Source organism: Meleagris gallopavo, chromosome 2 (assembly GCF_905368555.1).
Source record: "Meleagris gallopavo chromosome 2, MGAL_WU_HG_1.1, whole genome shotgun sequence".
NCBI classification, from domain to species: Eukaryota; Metazoa; Chordata; class Aves; order Galliformes; family Phasianidae; genus Meleagris; species Meleagris gallopavo.
The window spans coordinates 96,452,505-96,473,044 of NC_139405.1; the positions used below are offsets into that span (position 1 = coordinate 96,452,505).

Consider the following 20,540-nt stretch of genomic DNA (forward strand, 5'->3'; position numbering starts at 1 on the left):
TGACTGGTCTAGAGGCTTGCTATTGTCTCTTCCAATATGAATTTTCTTGTCCTTGGGGGACTTTAACTACAGAATCACAGAATCACAGGGTTGAAAGGGTCCTCAAGGATCATGAATCTCCAACCCCCCACCACATGCAGGGCCACCAACCTCCCCATTTAATACTAGACCAGACTGCCTGGGGCCCCATCCAACCTGGCCTTGAACACCTCCAGGGATGGGGCATCCACAACCTCTCTGGGCAGCCTGTTCCAGCATCTCACCACTCTCATAGTAAAGAACTTCCCCCTGACAACCAACCCAAATCTCCCCTCCCTCAACTGAAAACCATTTCCTCTTGTCCTGCTGTTATCTACCCTTTCAAAGAGTTGATTCCCCTCCTGTTTGTAGGCTCGCTTTAGGTACTGAAATGCTGCAATGAGGTCACCCCGCAGCCTTCTTTTCTCCAGGCTGAACAAGCCCAGCTCCCTCAGCCTGTCCTCATAGGGGAGGTGACTACCCTGATATCTACTGGAAAAATAGCATGGCAAGCTGTAGGCAATCCAAGAGCCTCCTTGAATGCATCAAGGATAACTTCCTGAGCCAAGTAGTAGACAGCCCCACCAGGATGGATGCAATGCTGGACCTGTTGCTCACCAGCACAGGTGAACTGATTGGTGACCAGGACTAGAGGCTGCCTGGGCTGCAGTGATCTTTCAGTGGTGGAGTTCACACTTCTCCTCACCCTCAGTAAGGGTTAGCAGCTGAGGGAGTAGCATCTTTGTGGATAGAGACTGCACTTCTCTTGGGCTATTGCCAGTTGTTCGGAAGGGGTGAGCTAATTTTCCTTCTTAATTACCTGTTATTGCTCAGTAATGCCTGTATCCTATTTGAAGATACTGCTATCATCTTCTTTTGCCATACTGTACTCAATTAAAACCAACCTTGTGATGTGCCTAAGTTATCCCTATACATCGCTAAGGAGAGTTAGGTACTGCTCGACACCTCCAGAGGGAGACCCTGCCCACTGAATTTTTAAAGTTTATCAGACAAGATCTTTCAGAAGCCTTCAGCATCACCTTACCTCTCTTCATAGTCTCTGTAACAAAAATACTTTTGGAAGGAGTGGCTTATTAGAAGTCTAAAAGTAGGTCTTGAAGAAGTAAATGTTGGCTAGTGGTCATTTTATGTACTGCTTGAGAGCCTTGTGTTGGTCACCTGAATGTGCTGCCAGCCAGCATAGTCACTGAAAGTGAAAAAAGACTACTTCAGTGCATATCACCCAAGATGAGAAATCAGAGGACTTATTACTGTGCTTTCAGTGATTTCAAAGGCAGTTATTGCGTAGCTCCTCATCTTGAAAAAATGCCACTGGTTATGTTTTCACTAATAGCTGTTGCATCATCAGATTATACTGAAATCTGGCTTTAGCAGGGAAAAAAATTGGAAGCTCCTTGAAAATACTATTTATAATAAAGGTAGAGAAACAAAGAGTGCAAGCAGCAGGTAAACTAGATTTGGGAGATAATTAGCAGTTTAGGGCACCCTTCTTTAGTTTATATAGATTTTTAAAACTAACCTCAACTGGCAGGCTTTGGCTGCTGTGGCTACACACAAATACAACCCCAAAGTTTCCAGTTTCTCCCAAAAACCTCCTATTTCCCTTTACATGATATAAAGATGTTTATCAAACACCCTCTGTTTTATAATTACTATTATTGTTATTATTATTATTATTTCTCTCTCCTGGGGCTGCTGAAATTGTCTGTGCTTTAGACCCTGGAGCCAAATAAGGGGAAATAGTTGGGAAGATACCATATTCCATGGGAAGCAGGGGTGAGGATGCATGAGGCTGGAGAGGAAAAGGCGGGGGGGAGGGTGAGGGGTTTGTATTCTTGACCTTAGGTGGCTGGTACTGAGAGGTAGCGTATTGTGTTGAGGCACAGACAGAACTAGAGTTTGTGGCTGGGAAGGAGGGCGGGGGGAGGAGGAAGCTGGGACGGCGAGGGGGGAGGAGGAGAAAACAGCATCTCTATCTATCTTTCTTTGCAGACCACGCTGCTAAACAGCCAGGGGAGGCTCATGCTTCCCTAATATCCATCACTCCCTGCTTCCAGCGTGGTCACAGACAGAACAACAAAGAGGGTCTCAGAGGTAAGATCCTTACAACTTGCAAAACTGTAGCATCTGCCAAAAGGCCAAAAGGAGGAAAAGGTTCAGCAACAATGCAAAAAAAAAAAAAAAAAAAGATTATCAGTACCTGGGAATGCTGAGAAGGGGTGGGAGGGTAGCTGGAAACTCAGGTCCTTAGCAGGCTAAGGAAGTGTGAGCAGTAGCAGCAGCAAGAACAGAGTAAGGGAGAGGGGGGCAGATCGGATTTGAGGGGATCAGAATAGCAGCTTGTCGTACTCAGCAGTGGGCAGTTTGTGTCCCAACTGTCTGTGTAGGAAGAAGAGAGAGATGGTAGAAAAGCTATGTGAGTGAATGCTCCAATACCTGGAATATAGGGCTGAATAACGCTTAACAAAATATATGAATGGATAATTTATTTACTGAACGTGTACTTCTGGAGTGAACAAAACACTTCATTAATTTATGCATGCAAAAAAATGTAAATGAAATGCAAAGCTTAAGTCTAATATTGATTGAATTCTGTGAAAGTTGAAGTTTAGGGCTATATTTCATTTCAGAAATGAATTCAGTAGCAAAAGGTGAAACAAAGAAACCAAATGAAGCATTTTTAATTGAGTCAAATGGAAAATGCTGTTTGAGAATTATTGTAACAAAATACTTATGATATATGCAGTTTGAGCTGAGAAATTATTTTCCATTTCATCTAGGAAAAAAAAAAAAACAACCACAAAAACATTCTTTTTACTGGCCTGAAGTAAAATTTATAATTGTTTGATTTGTCATTTGTCCACTCAGCCTAAAAATCAGTTTGAATAGGCTTAGAAAGTGAATAGTCTTTCAGTTTCTGGTTCCACAAGTTTAGAAGAAAGAGGTAGAAATTATAGCATCTCTATGTTGGAGGAAATGTTGCTTGCTTTTTCTCTTGTGTTGCCTTGGTTTTGATCTAATGCTTTATAGACCTTTCTGAAAAAGATTAACTAGTAATGGCAATAATGCCAATTTTATTAAATATATTGAGACAACTACAAAGAAAATTAGCAGTCTTGTATATCTTATGAAAAAGATCCTTAAGGATTTAAAGTCTTTTTTTTCCCCCCACTCTGGAACACTGAAATCAGTCTCCAGAGGTGAACATTCTGGAATATTTGTGCCTAATTGCAAGTTTCTGTGTGTTCATCTTCATGCTGAGTAGCTAAAATAGCTGTAGTGAGTAGATTTGTTGTGTGAGTGAGGAAGTTGGAGCCACCATTGTCTGCTGCCTTGGGGAACTTGGTGATTATGGACCTGATTGGGATTTGCTTATTCATCAGTGTAAATTTTCTGCTATATGTTTACATGGGTTCAGTATTGAGTTCTGTACTTCATTATCGTCCCATTTTTTTCTAATAAAAAAGAGCTACATAGTTCACATCAATAGGACTTTTCTTTCACCACTTTTACAACGTTGTTAATTGCTGTTTCAAGACTTGCATTTGTATTACTACTTTTAAACAATAAATAGCTGTCTGAGCTCAGCCTTTATGTGGTGACATAACCCCTTGAAACTTTTTTTTGTCTTTGCTGATGTGTGTACATTCAAGAATACCTTTTTTTTTTTTAGTTTGGGGTTTGCGGTTTATTTAGTGTTGGACTACTGTTGATTTTCTGTGGCTTCTACTAAGGAAATGGAATGTTCTCACTTAGGAAAGGTTTATTTGTGGTATGCACACAGAAAACAGTAGCAAAACATCTAACAGTAAGAACCCAACAAATCCACCACAGCAGGTAAGTTTTGTTTGAAGCGAATGTTCTTTTCTTCTTTGATAGTGGATATTGTTCTCTTAAAACAACCTTCTATGAATTGTATTGTTCTTGAAGTTTATAGGGGCTGGAAGCAAAGCTCCCTGAAGTCAGGAGGAGACATTCCAGTGACTTCAAATGGCTTTGGATCAGGCCTGTCACGTGAGATTAGCTCCTGACAGAGGATGCTATGAGCACAGGAGCAGAACAGAATGATTTAGGGATGGAATTTCACTTATGCCCTAATCATCTTTGCTTTGTGAATATCTGTTAGACACAATCTTTTGAAGCAATATGACATTTATTTTGTATTAAAAATGTCTGTATTGCTTTGTGTTGTGAATATATGGTTTTACAGAAATAGTCTTCTAACTTAGGTTTTACAACCACTGTCTATTTATGTCTCTATTTCTTGGCTTCTGTTCAAGGATTCTCTTTGGAAATGAGAGTTCAGAATCTCTTAGGCGAGTTTTTAATCTTAATAATGCTGTGAATGATATACACAAAGTTAAGGAAGGTATTCTCTAGTGTCAAACAGTGAGTTAGAAACAACTATTTGAATTCTGCTTTTCTTGTTAAAGAATGTGTTCTGTACAAGAAACTGATGGCTTCCAAAGTTTCTCTTTAAAAAAAAAAACAACAAACCATCACCTATTCACTCCCACCAAAAAACCAGAAAAGATTGCTCCACAATTTGTGAAAAATTGCAGTCAGTTTGACATGTGCAGTTGATTTGCATTTGAAATTAATGTATCTTGCACATATTGAAAGCAAATATGAGAAAACTCATGCAGTTTTGTAGAACTAAATAAAATGGAAGCATTTTACAGCACTTCTTTGATAAGGCCAAATTTGACTAGGAAGTTGTAAACTTTCAAAGGTGATTTGTGTTCATAAATGAAAGCCCATCAGACTCGTAAACACTCTGGTGATGCTGGGCATCATTATCTTCAGGGAAAAATTGCCTTTGGTTCTTATTGATTGTGGCTTTTCTAATGAATACGAAGTCTGTCTGGTGAATGATAAGTGATGTGTCTGTCACTCCTTCCTCACCCTCATACAAAATAAGGCATTTACTCTCAGCTGGGATCAGGCACAACCTTGGGTTTGTTTTGTGTGGATAAAAGGCACTACAAAGGGGCAAAAAGGTGGCTGGTGTAACTATCAGCCACCACCACGTGCATGCAAACATCCCTACTTACACAGACATGATTGCATCCATATATTACACACATACACAGGGTGGGTGCCACATCTTTTATTTGAACTGAAAAAACTTGATGACTTAATGATTCAGTCATCTGCAAGTCTAACTCGTCCAAACTTCCCTTAGACTCTGGAAGGGGATATTCTTATTTGTGAAGTAGATTTAAATGTCATTTATGCTAATGTTGTATATTTTGTAGAATAGTTACATGTAAGGATTGCAGAGACTTGACTTGATTTTCAATTTGCCTTAGTTTGCCATTATCCATGTGTTGCCTTTCATGCTTAAATATTTACATGAGGAATAAAGACAGTCTTAGAGGTGATATAGCCAGTGGTATATTTCTGAGGAAACAGAAAAGGAAAATTGCCATTGAGGCATGGTATAGCTTAGAAAAAAATGCTGTAAGACAAATGCTCAATGTCATATGAAGAAAACATTTTTTCTAGCTAAACAGCATAACAGTGCTTTATGTAATAAAATCTGTAATGTTGGAGGCATATCTTAAGTAAATTTGCTGTAAATAGAAATGATAAATCATTTGTAAAGAGTGTATTTACATTGCAGTCATAAAACCAAGTACTGACAAGGAATTGTCATCAAAGACATTTTTTATAGGTTTAAGAATTCAGCCTGATGCTTTGCTTATTGTCTTTTTTTGGTATTAATCCTTTTTGTATTGTTGTATGTGACTGCCTGCCAAATGTGTCCTTGTATACCTAGCTGTATTCGTTTAGAGTTTTATGGTAGGAAAATGTGGATCTAGGTCTTCTGCTTTTTGTGAATAGGAGAAAATGTGTAGGATTTTATTTCCACCTCTTTCTTAGCTTTTTTTAAATGAGATTAAACATTTATTTAAAATCAAGGCAATGAATTGTCCCCATCGTGTGACATTTTAGTGTCATTATACAGTGCTTTGAATTCAATAGTTTCCAAGAATTATATAAAAACTGTTATTGCGATTTTATTGTGCAGGTAATTATCTGTAGGATAAATGCATCAGCTCCAAAAGGGTTGAAATAGTTTTATAGGCAGGTTTAAATCAGAGTTTTTTCTTCTATCAATTAAAAGTGTTGTATGGTCTTTTTCTGATTTGGAGCCGCATTTTCATGTTTTCAAAATCTGTGCATTGCCAATTTCTCTATGAATGAAAGATTAAATTAGCAAAGCAGTACCTCCCAAAGCAATCGAACAGGGCACAGAGAACAGTGGATAAGATCTTTGATATCACTGTTGTAATAATTCAAAGTGTTACTTGTAATTGTAGTGAAAACAATTTTGGACACAAGAATGTTTGTGAAGTTAATGAAAAGTTCTAAAGATTATTTCATCCTCATCTGACAGCTGTTTTCATTATTTTCACCCCAGAGGTAATGAAATGGCTAATTTATTATGTAAGTGTGTTTGTTTTCAAAGAAAACACTTGTGACTTGCTTGACTGCAATGTGACTCTGCTTAAGTGAGCGAGCCAGATCTCAGTGGTGCTCTCGCGTAGATGGAACTGTAAGTGATTTGTGCCCTAATTATTCAAAGCACGTGCATGAGTATGCACGTGGACATAAGCACAGATGTAAGTATATAAATCAGGCTCAGTCTTTCCAGCCATCTATGAAAAAGTCACTTGTCACTCCCTTTTGAGGAGGAAATGCATCTCGTCGCCTGTCAGTTCAGACTACTTGAATAAGTAGTTTCCAGTTTTATCATTGTATTCAGTTTCAAATCTATCAACAGATTTTTACTATGCCCTCCATTGGTTCCCCCTTTGTTCTCCAATTCTTCCACATTTTTTGTCATTTCAGCTTTTGTGCATAAAAGAGCAAGGTGTTCAAATTGGTGATAATTATGTCTGTGCTGCTTAGAAGGTCCATAGAATCCTAAAATCATTAAGATTGGAAAAGATCATCTAAACCAACCACAAAGCAAAATAACATTAAACAGAAAAGAGATAAACCAAGTGTTTAGCATGAGACATCTGACATGACATCCAGCTCCTCTGCTGTGAGGGTGGCTGAGCAAAAATTGACATACTGTACACGTTTTGTATTGAGAAGAGCTCACAGAGACCTGCAAAATGTCCCTTGAATTCTGTGAAGCAAATCCGCTGAATCAGAGAGATGGTGTTTTATAACCGCTGGTCTTCTACCAGTACTGCAATCCACACTCTAGGGGCAAGTAGGCCCCTGCAGTGTGGAATGAGGTTGTGGCTCCACAAGGAAATACTGGCTATAGTCATAATGCTGTTGCTGTAATATTGTGCTTCTACTGTCTCACACAATCTGGGTTGATTAAAATGTGTTGTGTCTAATGTTGCGTCTTTAAAACATTGTTTCAAAAGTTATTTTTATGAATGAGTTGAAAATTAATTTTTATTTAAGTATGCCTGTCTAGATTGAAAAAATAAATTGAAAATATCCAGATTGCAAGGCAGTAAAATCGATCTCCTTATAAGATCAGCATGCTTGATTGGCTGATCTGCCACAGTTACCCATAACTACAGCCTTTAGTCTGTGAGGCTTCAATATGGTAAGCAATGTTATTTTGCACCAAGACCACAGTCAACAAAGTGCCAATTGGATGACACAATTACTTATTACTTTCTTAATCCCACACGGTTTTCTAATAATGTTTCAGAAGGCCTAGTATCCTCTGGGTAATACGATGCATCATCCTGGTTCATGTATCACATACTTCCAGTTCTATGCCAAAAAACCTCTCTCAGCTGAAAACTGCACTATAGCTTTTGTAATAATTAAATTGAGTGGGTAAAGAGCTTATACAAGTATGCTAAGGTCAAGGATGCATAACTAAGACACTTTGGCTGTGCATCGAGTGATGTGGACATGGTCCTTTTGGTCTAGGATGGGCTAGAACTGAGCAGTGTAGACACAAGAGGTTCTACATCCATGGACTTTAAGGACAGGCATCTCTTCTGTCCCAGGTGCTTGCATCAGTATGGATGTGAAGTTACATCAAGAGGCTGATCTGGATGTGAAGTAATGCTGTGTAGGATGGCACCAAGAAAGCACGACGTTATGGGTCACACTATTCTCATTTCAAATTAGCTGTCCTGCTTCACATAGTCTTTTCACAGCTAGATTACATTGATTTGCATCTCATTCGGATTCTTTAGCAATGTTTTCACTTTCTGAGGAAAAATGGCCTTGAATTCAAGTAAAATGGATCACCCCAACATTTAGTAAGTCTTAAAATTTCTAAGTGAGGTCTTAATCTACAGGTAAAAGTAGCCTGAGGGTTTATTTTTTGTTTTTATTTCTTATTTTTCACTGTGTGCTTCTGTTTATCAAAATGAAGTAAGTTTTTCTCCTCAGGCATGCTTCTGAATATGTCTGGTTAGAAATTGGCTGTGTATGTTACGTGATAAAGGTCTGACAATTCCTAACAAAGTTGACACAAAGGAGAAAGAATAGTCTCTGTCAAATACTGGAATTGGATTATAGAGTATTTTCGAACTGTAACAGAATTAAGGATAACTGCAGCCATAGAATTTACCTACATTCAGAACCACGTGTAAATACATGCACATGAAAATCTAATGTGTTTTATCCAGGAGTTTTTCACACATCCTTTTCTGACTGTAACTGTGCTGACTAAAAAGGTTACTGCTCCCAGTCCCTCATTAGGGCACTGCTGTCAGGGGTTATCACAGCTGGCTGCCAGCTGAGCTGCTCGTATGTGTGGTTCCTAATCTATTTCTCTTAAAATGAATGGAGATGATGAAGATCTATTATTCAACATTGAGCATTCTGTACTGATTCAGAATCCCCTGTTCCATCTGAAGACATGAAATTTATTTTTATAATAGCAATTATTTATGTAAAAATAACTGCAAAACCCCTCTGGTTTGGTTCAAAATCTACTAAACCCAGTAGGATAATTTCTATGCCCTTTGTAAGGCTACCATCAGCATTTTGTCTGAGCACTGTGTGAATTCTAAAACTTGTGCTTTTTTCATCCACTCTTCTATTTGCTGGTATTTGCCTTAATTTTTATGGTAGTGATTTAATTTAGAGAAGAAGAGAGTTTCTCAAAGCTGCAAGATTCATCATCATTCTAATTGTACAGCATTCCTTTTTTGAGTTGTTTTGTTATTACAGACACCTAAATTTAAGTAAATAACCATTGAATAAGTAAATGATAGCAGGTGATTTTAGAATTGATGTTAAATCAAGCATTGTAGATCCAAGTGTTTCCACGATAAGTTACGGATTGTTTTATTATTAAAATGTTAAAAATGCAGAGGAATATAGGGGAAAAAAAGCATATCAATGCCAGTTTGAAAAAAAATAAAAAACGACTCAGTGCTTAACGCTTTAACATTTGGTCTTAGATTACATTAAGGTTAGTTTAGGACAATATAAACTGTGAAATCTTTCAAATTTTTGACCTGACTTTGTCCTCATTCACATGAATTGTACTTCATGGGAGGGCAGCATTTTAGGAATGTGTTATGAAAGTGATTGTCAAAGTACAGGGGAATATAGACACGCTAATATTTTGAACTCAACTTGTTATACTTACAGTTATAGATGACAGAACTCTGAGGAATGGCACAAAGCTGCATCAGGGAAGGTTCAGATTAGACATTAGGAATTGCTTTACCGTGAGGGTAATCAAACACTGGAATAGGCTCCTTACAGATGTGGCTGATGCTCTGTACCTTTCAGTGTTCAAGTGGCACTTGGATAATGTCCTCAGTAATATGCTTCAGCTTTTACTTAGCACTGAAGAGGTCAGGCAGTTGATATTTGTAGGTCTCTTGCAACTGAACTATTATTCCATTCCAATCATCAATAAGTTTGTCTTTTTAAAGTTCTTAAACATGTGATTTCATATATATATCTAGAGTGGGATTTCAGCAGGACTTCTTGTAGATACATATATTAATTCATGTATGTAATAACTTCAGAAAGGGGCAGAAGGGTGCTTCTCTAGGAGTTTTCCGGGCTGATTGTGCAAAAATATTGTTTAAGTGATGCAGGGAATGTATTGTGTTGTTAACTGTGTTAGGGGACTCCTACTGTTTTGGGTAGGCATACAGTGGTTCTATGGGAGCATTTTGTTCAGTTTTAAGCGGGAAAATGATTGAAAGTACCCATGATGATCTCAGATTATTTCTGTGGAAACCGTTTTCTGTAAAAAAAAAATTCTGGAAGACAATGGGAAAATGATCTAATTCTCAATGATGGTGTATAAGGAGGAAAAAATTAAAAACCATTAAAATTATATTTATATTTAAACAAAAATATAGAAATCGACATCAATCCTTAAAGTGTGCAAGTCATTTAAAATGTGTCCATTTGTTGAGTGAAGTCACATCAGCCAGCTCATGAATCTGTGTCTCAAACTGGACTTCTCTGTAATAGTGACTTGGTAGAAATACTGTATCTGTGCATGGTGAGGTGTCATCAAGAAGCTTTAGACAGAGTGGTTTGTAAAAGAAAGTAGATTTTTGAGAATCATTTCAAAATCACAAAATTAAAGCAATTTTTTCTCATTGGCAGTTTTTCTTCCCTTCTTTTTGTAAAATCTTCTTGATGTCCCCACTGGTATATTAGGACACAAAGTGATTATGAAAAGCAAAAGAAATCCTGAGTTTATTGGCTAAATTTGGATAGAATTTTTGACCATCTTTCAGATAAGATCTTTGTGTCAGAGTGCAGAGGTCAGGGTATAGAAGCCTTGGGATATCAAAAGGTGGTGAGAAGAATGGCTGGGATTTCCAGCAGCCTAAGAGTGCTCTTTTGTCTCTGGTGGTCAGTTGTCGAGGATGATGCCTGTGTACATCAAAGAAATGTCTAAACAGTGTTATCTAGGCTTGTCCTTTGCCCCCTGCCATGTAATGGGCCTCTTTTCAGGAAAACATTGGGAAAGCTGAGAAAGCGAGCTGTCCTATGCTAGTGCTATTAATTCAGCAAGAAAGCAGATCAATAACGTTTGCACTAACCAATAAAACAATTTGCTAGTTTCTAAAAATACAGATTAGCCAATCTTTTTTTTTTTTCTTCATAACTGATATTAGCTGAGACTGTATTCCTTAAAGAATTCAACTTCTGCCTGCCTTATCAATTATGGAGAATTATTCTGAGAGAAAACAAACAAACACAGTGAAAAAAGAGCTGATATTTTGTGCAATTCATACTTAAAATATTGACGTCTGAAAGAGTGATACCATCATTTTCAAGAAAGATGTGCTTTCCTCATCAACAAATTAGTTACAATAACAAAACAAAGCTTACACCTAATGTATACAACCCCTGTATTGCCTTCTATTGAAGGAACAACAGCTGATCGTGTTTCCTTTGTGCTAAATGCAATACAGAAATCTATTCTAAAAATGTTACACAGAAACAAATTATGACTATTTTGAATATTTTCTACTTATGCCCATGTGCAAAAGGAAAGCGAGTGATTTGGTTCTTTTTTCTTTTTTACTTTTTTTTTTTGGAAGGTATAAACTCTTTAAAACCTCACTTTTGCCGACAGACACTGGCTACTGTGAGTTTTAGTGGTGAGCAGCCAGAGCAATCATCTGGGGCCCCAGCCAAGTGGGAGCTCATTAGACTAAGGTGGGTGGTTATAAAGAGGAAGACAGACTAGAAATGGACTGGTACTTCTGGTTCCTGGCTTTTTTGTCAATTCACAACAAATGGTAGTGCCTATATCACTATGTAATGCCACTGTCATTCTTGAATTTAATAGAATAGTGTAAAAAGTTGAGTCTTTGCAGGTCTGAGAGCTAGTGCTGTAGAATTTCACAAATTTTTTTTGTAGATTACTTTCTAGGGATATTTAATAAAACCAAGATTTAACTAAAAAAAAAAAAAAAGGATTCATTGCTGCCCACATCTTGCTAACTGTATCATAATATACTCCAAGTCTTAACTAATTGCAGATATCTCCATCCATAACTTAATTGAAGAGAATAGATCAAATGAAGGGAGAAGGACAAAATTCACACGAAGTGAGAGAGTTTTCTGAAGTGAAATCCGATTCTTTAGTTCAGTTGTGAATCTGTGACTAAACAGATGAATTTAAATTCCTTTTAAAAGTGATTCATGTCTGCAAGTATCTTATTTCATTAGCTAACAAACTTACCTAATGAGTAGGTCACTGTTTGCTAGTATAAAGCAATATTCAATTATGTCATGAAAGTATAATTTGTAAATAATAACATAGAAATCAAGGAAGCAAGAAAAAAAATGTAATTTCTCTCATAAAGATTCCCAGGCTATCTCTGATGTTTACATAGTTGCCTCTTTATTTACCTGTACTGGACATCACTTGCTGTGATGTAAATTCATTACTAGTCATCCCATACTGCCATTTAAAAATCTACTTTAAAAAAATATAATTGAATATATAAGAAATAGGTGTTTGTTTGTTTGTTTGTTTCTGTCACAGCCATCTGCTTTTAAGTTTTTGCTTAGACTGGAAGCTTTTAAAATTAAGTTTGCTTTTACATTTTGTTTTGCCAGTTGTTGGTAGGAGAGTTGAACCTTTCTCTGTAATGAAGTGACATCTATTTCCTAATGTCAGGTTTAAGACAGAGAGGCCTAATGAGGAGGACTTTGAGAGACACTTGATTTCAGGGAGAAGGACATTGTCCCCCTGAAGCCTGTGGTTACCTTGATTTGATTGTGAAAGTGTTTCAAGTAAATGGCAGATAGCATTGTACACTTTGTTCTCAATGATACAGCATAATGATGAGACAAAATAAGAAGTGAAGTAAAAGCAGTTCAAAAATGCAAATCAATAAGATTATACGAAGAATATTGATATATGGAAAGAACAAAGAGAATAGTTTTAAAGGAAAGAAGGGGAGATTTAGATTAGATGTCGGGGAATTTTTTCACCAAGAATGTGGTAAGGTGCTGGAACAGGCTGCCCAGAAAAGCTGTGGATGCTCCATCCCACTTGGAGTGGGGTGGCAGGTGATCAAGGCCAGGTTGGATGGGACCCTGGACAGCTTGATCTGGTGCCTGATTTAGTGGTTGGCAGCCCTGCCCACAGCAGTGGGATTAGAACTGGATGGTCTTTGAGATCCCTTCCAACCAAACCATTTGACGATTCTATGCTTCTATGATTCTGTGAACCTGTTTGTGAGGAGAATGGAAATAGCTTTAAGAAATTTGCTGTTTAAGAAATTTGCCTACGTAGCATGCCATGCTCCATGGTACTGTGCATGTACAAGCTCTATATAGTGCTGTGTGTATAAACAACACTTAAATCATGGGTTGGACAATATATGGAGAAACTCAGGAGTGAGTGTAGAAAACTTACCAGTGTAAAGAGGGCAGGTACGCAACTAGCTCTTGTGTTTATTTAGTCTATGTAGTTTAATGGTGAACAAAATATGTTTCTTCTCGTGGTTTTATGGGTGTATGCACAGCCACTACGTGATGAGGATAGTACCTCTGGGTCTGCAACAGTTTCAAAACGTAACTAGCAGTAATTAAAAACCTTAGCTCAAAACACACACGGTGATTACATCGTCAGAGCCATAGAACACTACATGCATGCAAGAAATGCAGTGTGGTCTTGCCATAGAATAACCCATGGCCTTGTTTTGTTTTGCAGTACAGATACTGCAAGGAGCCGCATCCTTGTTTGATTTTGGCTAGAAAGTGGATGGGCTGTGAAACTGGTTGACTGTGCTTGAGTGGGAATGTCTGCCCTTATCGAGTAGCAGTAATGATGGACTTCATCTGTATAGGTCTTCCAATAAACTCATTTCTCTAGAGTCTACCACTAAGGACTGTCATGTGTGACAGATTGTGAGCAGCTGACTAACAGCTGTAGCTATGTTGCTGCATGAGGGAAGTATTTTGTCTTTGCATTTTATGCAAAGTTCTTATGAGAACATGAAACCAGAGCAATTAATGTCAACTGGTAAAGAAAACTGCTTTAAGAATAAGTGTTATAAACATCATGTCGTGCACTGATAACTGAGCCTCAGCCCTAGGACACCTCAGTCTATATTTGCTGATGTGTGTGTAGATACAGGTAGGACCTAGCTACCTGGTTCACTTTTATCCATTACTGGCATATGGCTATCGCTTTGAAAGAGCTTCTTATTGATGTATGGGGATACAGGTGCCTGAAACACTTGAAGTGGTGATAAGCAGAATTTATTCAGAACAAGGAAAGATTCAAAGTTGCTTATAAACTAAAAAAGAACTATTCAAGAAGAAAAAGTTTTATAAAACTAATTTGGTAAAGAATATCACAGAATCATAGGGGTTGGAAGGGACCTCCAGAGATCATCGAGTTCAACCCCCCTGCCAAAGCAGGATCCCTACACCAGGTCGCACAAGTCGGTGTCCAGGCGGGTCTTGAATATCTTCAGAGAAGGAGACTCCATAACCTCCCTGGGCAGCCTGTTCCAGTGCTCCGTCACCCTCACCATAAAGAAGTTCTTACGCACATTTGTGCAGAACTTCCTATGCTGCAGTTTCTGGCCGTTTCCCCTTGTCCTGTCTCCACACACTGCTGAAAACAGTCTGGCCTCGCCACTCTGCTCCCCACACCTTAGATATTTATAGACCTGGATCAGATCCCCTCTCAGTCTTCTTTTCCCAAGCCTAAACAGACTCAGTTCACTTAGCCTTTCTTCATAGGGGAGATGCTCCAGGCCCTTCACCATTTTTGTGGCCCTCTGCTGGACTCTTTCCAAGAGATCCCTGTCTTTTTTGTACTGGGAAGCCCAGAACTGGACACAGTACTCCAGATGAGGCCTTACCAGGGCAGAGTAGAGGGGGAGGATCACCTCCCTCGACCTGCTGGACACGTTCTTTTTAATGCACCCCAGAATGCCATTGGCCTTTTTGGCCACAAGGACACACTGCTGGCTCATGGCCAACCTGTCATCCACCAGGACACCCAGGTCCCTCTCTGCAGAGCTCCTCTCCAGCAGCTCATCCCCCAGCCTGTACTGGTGCATGCAATTATTCCTCCCCAGATGCAAGACTCTACACTTGCTTTTGTTAAACCTCATCCGCTTTCTTACAGCCCAGCTCTCCAGCCTGTCCAGGTCTCGCTGAATGGCAGCACAGCCTTCAGGCATGTCAGCCAATCCTCCCAACTTCGTATCATCAGCAAACTTGCTGAGGGTGGCCACTATCCCCTCATCAAGGTCATTGATGAAGATGTTGAACAAGACCGGACCCAGCACCGACCCCTGAGGAACACCGCTAGTTACAGGTCTCCAACCGGACTCTGCACCACCAACGATGACCCTCTGTGCTCTGCCAGTATGCATCTTAATGAGAGAGTGCTATTCATGTAGTATATAGAGTGCTGATTGAATGGATAATAATATTAAGAAAATATTAAAATATTTCTGTGTCTGCAGTGTGTGGATCCGGAAACACTGATAAAAGTTAGCATTCAGAGTCAGAAAGGAAGGACTTTGATAATGTGAAAATATTGTAAAACTTGCTGATAACTTATGTCAAAAAAAAAAAAAAGTCAAATGCTTGAAGAGTTTCTGAAAGTAATTAGACAAATTCATAGAAGAAACATCTGTGAGTACCAGTTAACCATCAGGATGCAGCTATAAACTGCACTTCAGATCAGGTGACGGCCAAAAAAGCCTTCCTTTCTTGTGCTCCTTCCTGAAAGCTACCTGAAGCCACAGTGGGAAGCAGGGTGGTGAGCCTGGAGGACCTTATATATGATACAGCTCCAGTATTTCCATGTGCTAAGTTTTAAGTGAACAGCAGAATTCTAATAGGGGTAGGTTTGTAATTGTGTATACTAATTATTTCTCCCTTCTTCACAGCTTTTGACACAAAAGACAAGGAAGAAAGATAATATTTCTGTCTGAAAGTGACATGGGCCCCTCGTGGGCTTGACTTATACTTCTCTTTAGCCAGAGATCATGTTCCTGAGTCTTAGATACCTTGTAGGCAAGCAGCAAGTTAATGATTGTTCCTTGGTACTTAGGGAGATGTTCCCCTACAGAGGGTAAATTCTTTAGAGTACTTTGTATTTGGAACATACCATATTCTATCATAGAGCTATTGTTCTGGTGCACTTAATGAAATTATTTTTTCTTATTCTTCAAAAGTTAAGCTTTACTGTGGAGCTGTTTCCTGAAAGTGGTGTAGTAGTGTTTATGTAACATTTATATATTAGGATGGGTTATAACAAATTAGGATGCTCTTAAGCCTCCCATGTCAGATGTATGTTGACAAAGACATGGGAGGTAGATGCCTCCTGGAGGGTAGATAAATTACATAACACTAAGCTATATTTTTCTGAAAGAGCCTTTATCAAATATCTAGGATGAAGTCTTTATAAGGTTTTTTTTTTTTTTTTTTTTTTTTTTTTTTTTTTTTTTACTGCTATTAGGCAAGTAATGTGTGTGTGTAAAATATCCCTGGTGCATAATTAAAGGAAAATGGATCTGGCAAATATGAGACAGTCAGCCCTTAAAGCAAAGAATTTTGCTCTTACACAAATTACAGGATAAATGGATGCTTGGAGATATGAAGAGTGAGCCCTTAAAGGCAAGAATTTTGCTGTTACATAACAGCTTGTTCCTATTCCTAACATATTGTTTGGTACAATATGTCCAGTTGTGATGTTTTAGAAATACCATTTTGTACTGTTCATGCTGTCTGTTCAGAGTGCTACTGCATTCTATTCTCAATCACATGAACTCTGTTCTCTTTTGACTTTCTTGATCATGAAAGTCTGTTTTCTTCTGCAGGAGTGAAGTACAGTGAGTTAGATTAAAACGTGGGAGCAATGCCTAGGTTATTTAAAAAATGCCAAGAACTCTCAACTAACTGAAATAATGGCACTAAAAATATACAAATGAGAAAGCATCTTACATTTTGCACTGGGAGCTAGAGTAAGCAATCACTCCTTGTGTGCCCTTGATGTGCAAGTTATGATTTTGTTCTAGTAGATGCCTCTCAGTCAGCTTTTTTATATTCTGAAGGATCCCAGTCCATTGAAGCCTGCTAATTCTTTTTGTGTCCCTTCTTGTATTTTACTGAGTCTTTTCAAGTTTTACTATGTCCTTTTTGACAAAATGAGCCTGAAGTGCACACGGTGTATAAGATTATGGGTTTATCTGGTAGCACAGTAACATTTTCTGTCTTCCTTTCAGCTCCTTTCCTCTTAACTCTTAAAATCTGATTTGCTTTTGTTGTTGTTGCTTGATTGTTTGTTTGCTAATGAAAAATAAAAATAAAATTCAGTTAGAATTTACTAATAAGATCACTTATTATTGAGTTATTACTCAATAATGAGCACTACTGAGGTTGCTTTTCTCCTTGAGGAACTTGACATTCTAGGTAATTTTTTTACTACAGGAGTATATTGAGAATATAATTTCTGATACAAATATATCATTCTTAATAGCAGTTTTCTTGAAAGATTATAGTTACAAATTTAAATACCATATTCATTAGGATTATATAACGTGCATTTGTACTTGACAGAAGGAGTGTGGTTGTTGTTATGAGGTATATAACTGCCATTAGGCTGTTTTAAGATTTTTATGGCAAAAAATAATTGCTATTTGTAATTTGCATTGTATTTGTTATAGATCTATATTTCTCCTCTCCTACTAATATTTTTGATGTTTGTGTTGTGCTATAATGATATCCTTTTCAACCTGAACAACCCAAAAATTTCAAATAGGGTGTAAATGTCATAATAACGATGCTCTCTTCAGCTACAGCTTCTTTTCTGTATTATGACGTAAAAAATTATCAAGGATTTTAACATCGCTTTCAACAAAATATCTGAAATCACACATCTGTCAAATTCATTATCATCCAGGTGGGTTTGACTCCAGAACTGTTTTTTTGACAAATTCTGAGGATGTAGTACTGTAGAAAATTTAAAGATCATCTCCTCCCTGCCTTCCAAAGTCCACACATCTACCAGGAATTTAAAGTAAATAGCTAAATGTTTAATAAGTGCAAGAACAAATAGTGATCCAGCACAAAAAGCTATTGTAGGAAAAGTGCACTCAGATCTAAGATCTGTCACAGTTCTTATGTAACTTTGAAATATTTGAACTAAGTCTTTTAGAAGCATTTAGATGAATTTACCTGTTGTGGGTTTTTCAGTTGTAACTAGGGACTCAGGTGATTATGGGCACTATGCCAAAATCACTTCAGACTGTAACTTCCCATCAGTAAAATGGAGAAAAGGCATACTCTGTGGTTCTACTAGGGAGTTAGTAAACATGGAAGTGTTCAAGAATTATGATACAGAAGTTGTGATTTGAAAGAAGAAAGAAAAAATGGAGATTATAGTACTTCTCAAAACTAAGATGGCACAATTTTTATTTAAGTAAGTCTGAGAATTTTACCATTTGGAATATTATCAATTGATGCACCTAAAATGCAACACTAAGCTCTCTTGTGTCATTTTTGAGTAGAAGTTACCAGATGAGGGAGTTAAGTAAAATATATCTAAAACCATGGTAAGCTAAAGAGATCAAAATTTGAATGATTCCTGGTAATTAAAGTAAGTGGATCAGATAGAAAGTTGTGTACTGTATATTTGTTTTAATTGGAAGCAGTGACATATATTCCTTTCTAATTTATTGACTTTGAAATGAAACCATCCATTGGTACACATAGACCTGATATCTGCCCAAGTGTATATAAGAATGGGGAGAATATGGTAGATTGGAAGTAGGTACAAAACATGGAGTTGGTGAGATGTCTGGAGCACAAATCTTACAAGGAGAAGAAGCTGAGGGAACTGGGATTGTTCAGTTGGGAGAAAAGGAGGCTGAGGGAGACCTTATGTCTTTCTACAACTGCCCAGAATGTTGTGGCCAGGTAGGAGTTGGCCTCTTTATCATGTAAATAGCAATAGGATGAGAGGAAATGGCCTTCAGTTGCACCATGGGAGGTTTGGGTTGGGTATTAGGAAAAATTTCTTCTCCCAAGGAGTGGTCAGGCACTGGAATGGGCTGTCCAGGGAGGTGGTGGAATTATCCCTGGAGGTTTTCAAGAAACATTTAGATGTGGTACTAAGGACATGGTTTAGTGGGGAAATATTGGTGGTAGGTCGGTGATTGAACTACATGATCTTGGAGGTTTTTTCCAACCTTAGATATTGTATGTTTCTATGAAAATGGTAATGGAAATTGTGTAATAACTGTAATAATTTGGAGTGAAATAGCAGCATCGCTATCTTTGAAGTTAAACAATGAACAGAAGTGTATCAGAAGATTTCATTTAATTTTACTTTGTACTGGCAACAGAATGTAATGTGCCTGTTCCCCAGCTGTGAGATGGTGCCACATCTTGTCTCCTGACCCAACATACTATCCAGAGTCCTGCATCACATGGTCTGATATATGAAGTCTTTCACAAGGACAGTGAAGAAAGTTGAGTGCTCTTCAGAGGTGTTTTTCTGAGTACTCAAGTGGATGTTACTCAGCCAGGAGTTTCTAAGGTTTCTTTTTCCCCAGGATGACAATTTCAAGGGATGAAGGAATGCTCTGAAGGAAGTGTTGTGAACAGTTAGAACTGTTAATAGCTACAAAAGCACCAGTCAGGCTGTATCTTTAAGTTTTTAAGAAATAGTCTTTGAACATTTGTTTAAGATTTTTACGCAGGTACAGCATGACTGAACAAATAGCACTTCTGTGAGGTGCACGAGTTAGAATGAAATGTGAGTGAGATACAAAAGCAGCAACAGTTTCTTTTACTTGTAAGAGTGGTGAGGAAGCAGTTGTGACATTCTGAAATGTTCCCCTTGTGCACTGAGAAGAGTAAGGCTTTTTCTGGCAGAGATTTTACCTGCCATATAACAGTGTGTCAGATTAATAATGCATTCTATTGAAAAGGAATGGGAGGTTTGCTTAGGCATGATTCATCGTTGTCTGGTGCAGTAATTAAGACTGTTGCTTGCCTTAGGGTCAGCGTGACCCTGTTTATTTTAATTTTTCAGTTCTGAAGTTCTGTGCAGTGGATGTTTGAGGAGGAATTAGCAAGAGATAGCGATTTATTGGTTTCTCTTGTTTTATTGGCAAGTGTTTATTGCCCTTCGTTATTTTTTTTTTCTTCTCACTCATTATTGAAGTATTGATAACACCTAATTGGCCTTTTGTTTTACTCTTTAATAACATTTTTTTTTTTTTCCTTAGAGATTTTAGAAAATGTACTATCATGATTAGGATCCTTGTCAGTTCAGTGATGGGAAGAATATTTATATAGGAAATACTATTATGACTTTACATACAAAGCAGTATTTAATAAGGTTCTTAGGTTCTTTAAAACATTCCGTTCTGCCTACCCTCTCACTTCATAAGTAGAAAGTAGTTCACTATACTTGCTTTCCCAGTTTACTTCACGTTTGTTAACTATTTCACAGTAGATCCTGCATGTTATTTTGCTGTTCTCTTCAGTTTCTTTTTTTTTTATATAAATCATGGGTTTTT

General features: G+C 37.8%; 1 protein-coding gene across 1 annotated transcript in view; it reads left to right on the forward strand.

Annotated features, from left to right (window-relative positions):
* The first annotated feature begins 1,882 nt into the window (after window positions 1–1,882).
* GREB1 (growth regulating estrogen receptor binding 1) overlaps window positions 1,883–20,540 on the forward strand; it is an 87,722-nt gene continuing 69,064 nt past the window's right edge. Inside the window, exons 1-2 of the mRNA XM_085218026.1 lie at window positions 1,883–1,901; window positions 2,032–2,133. The gene's annotated coding sequence lies outside the window, so the exon portion shown is untranslated. The remainder of the gene's footprint in view (window positions 1,902–2,031; window positions 2,134–20,540) is intronic.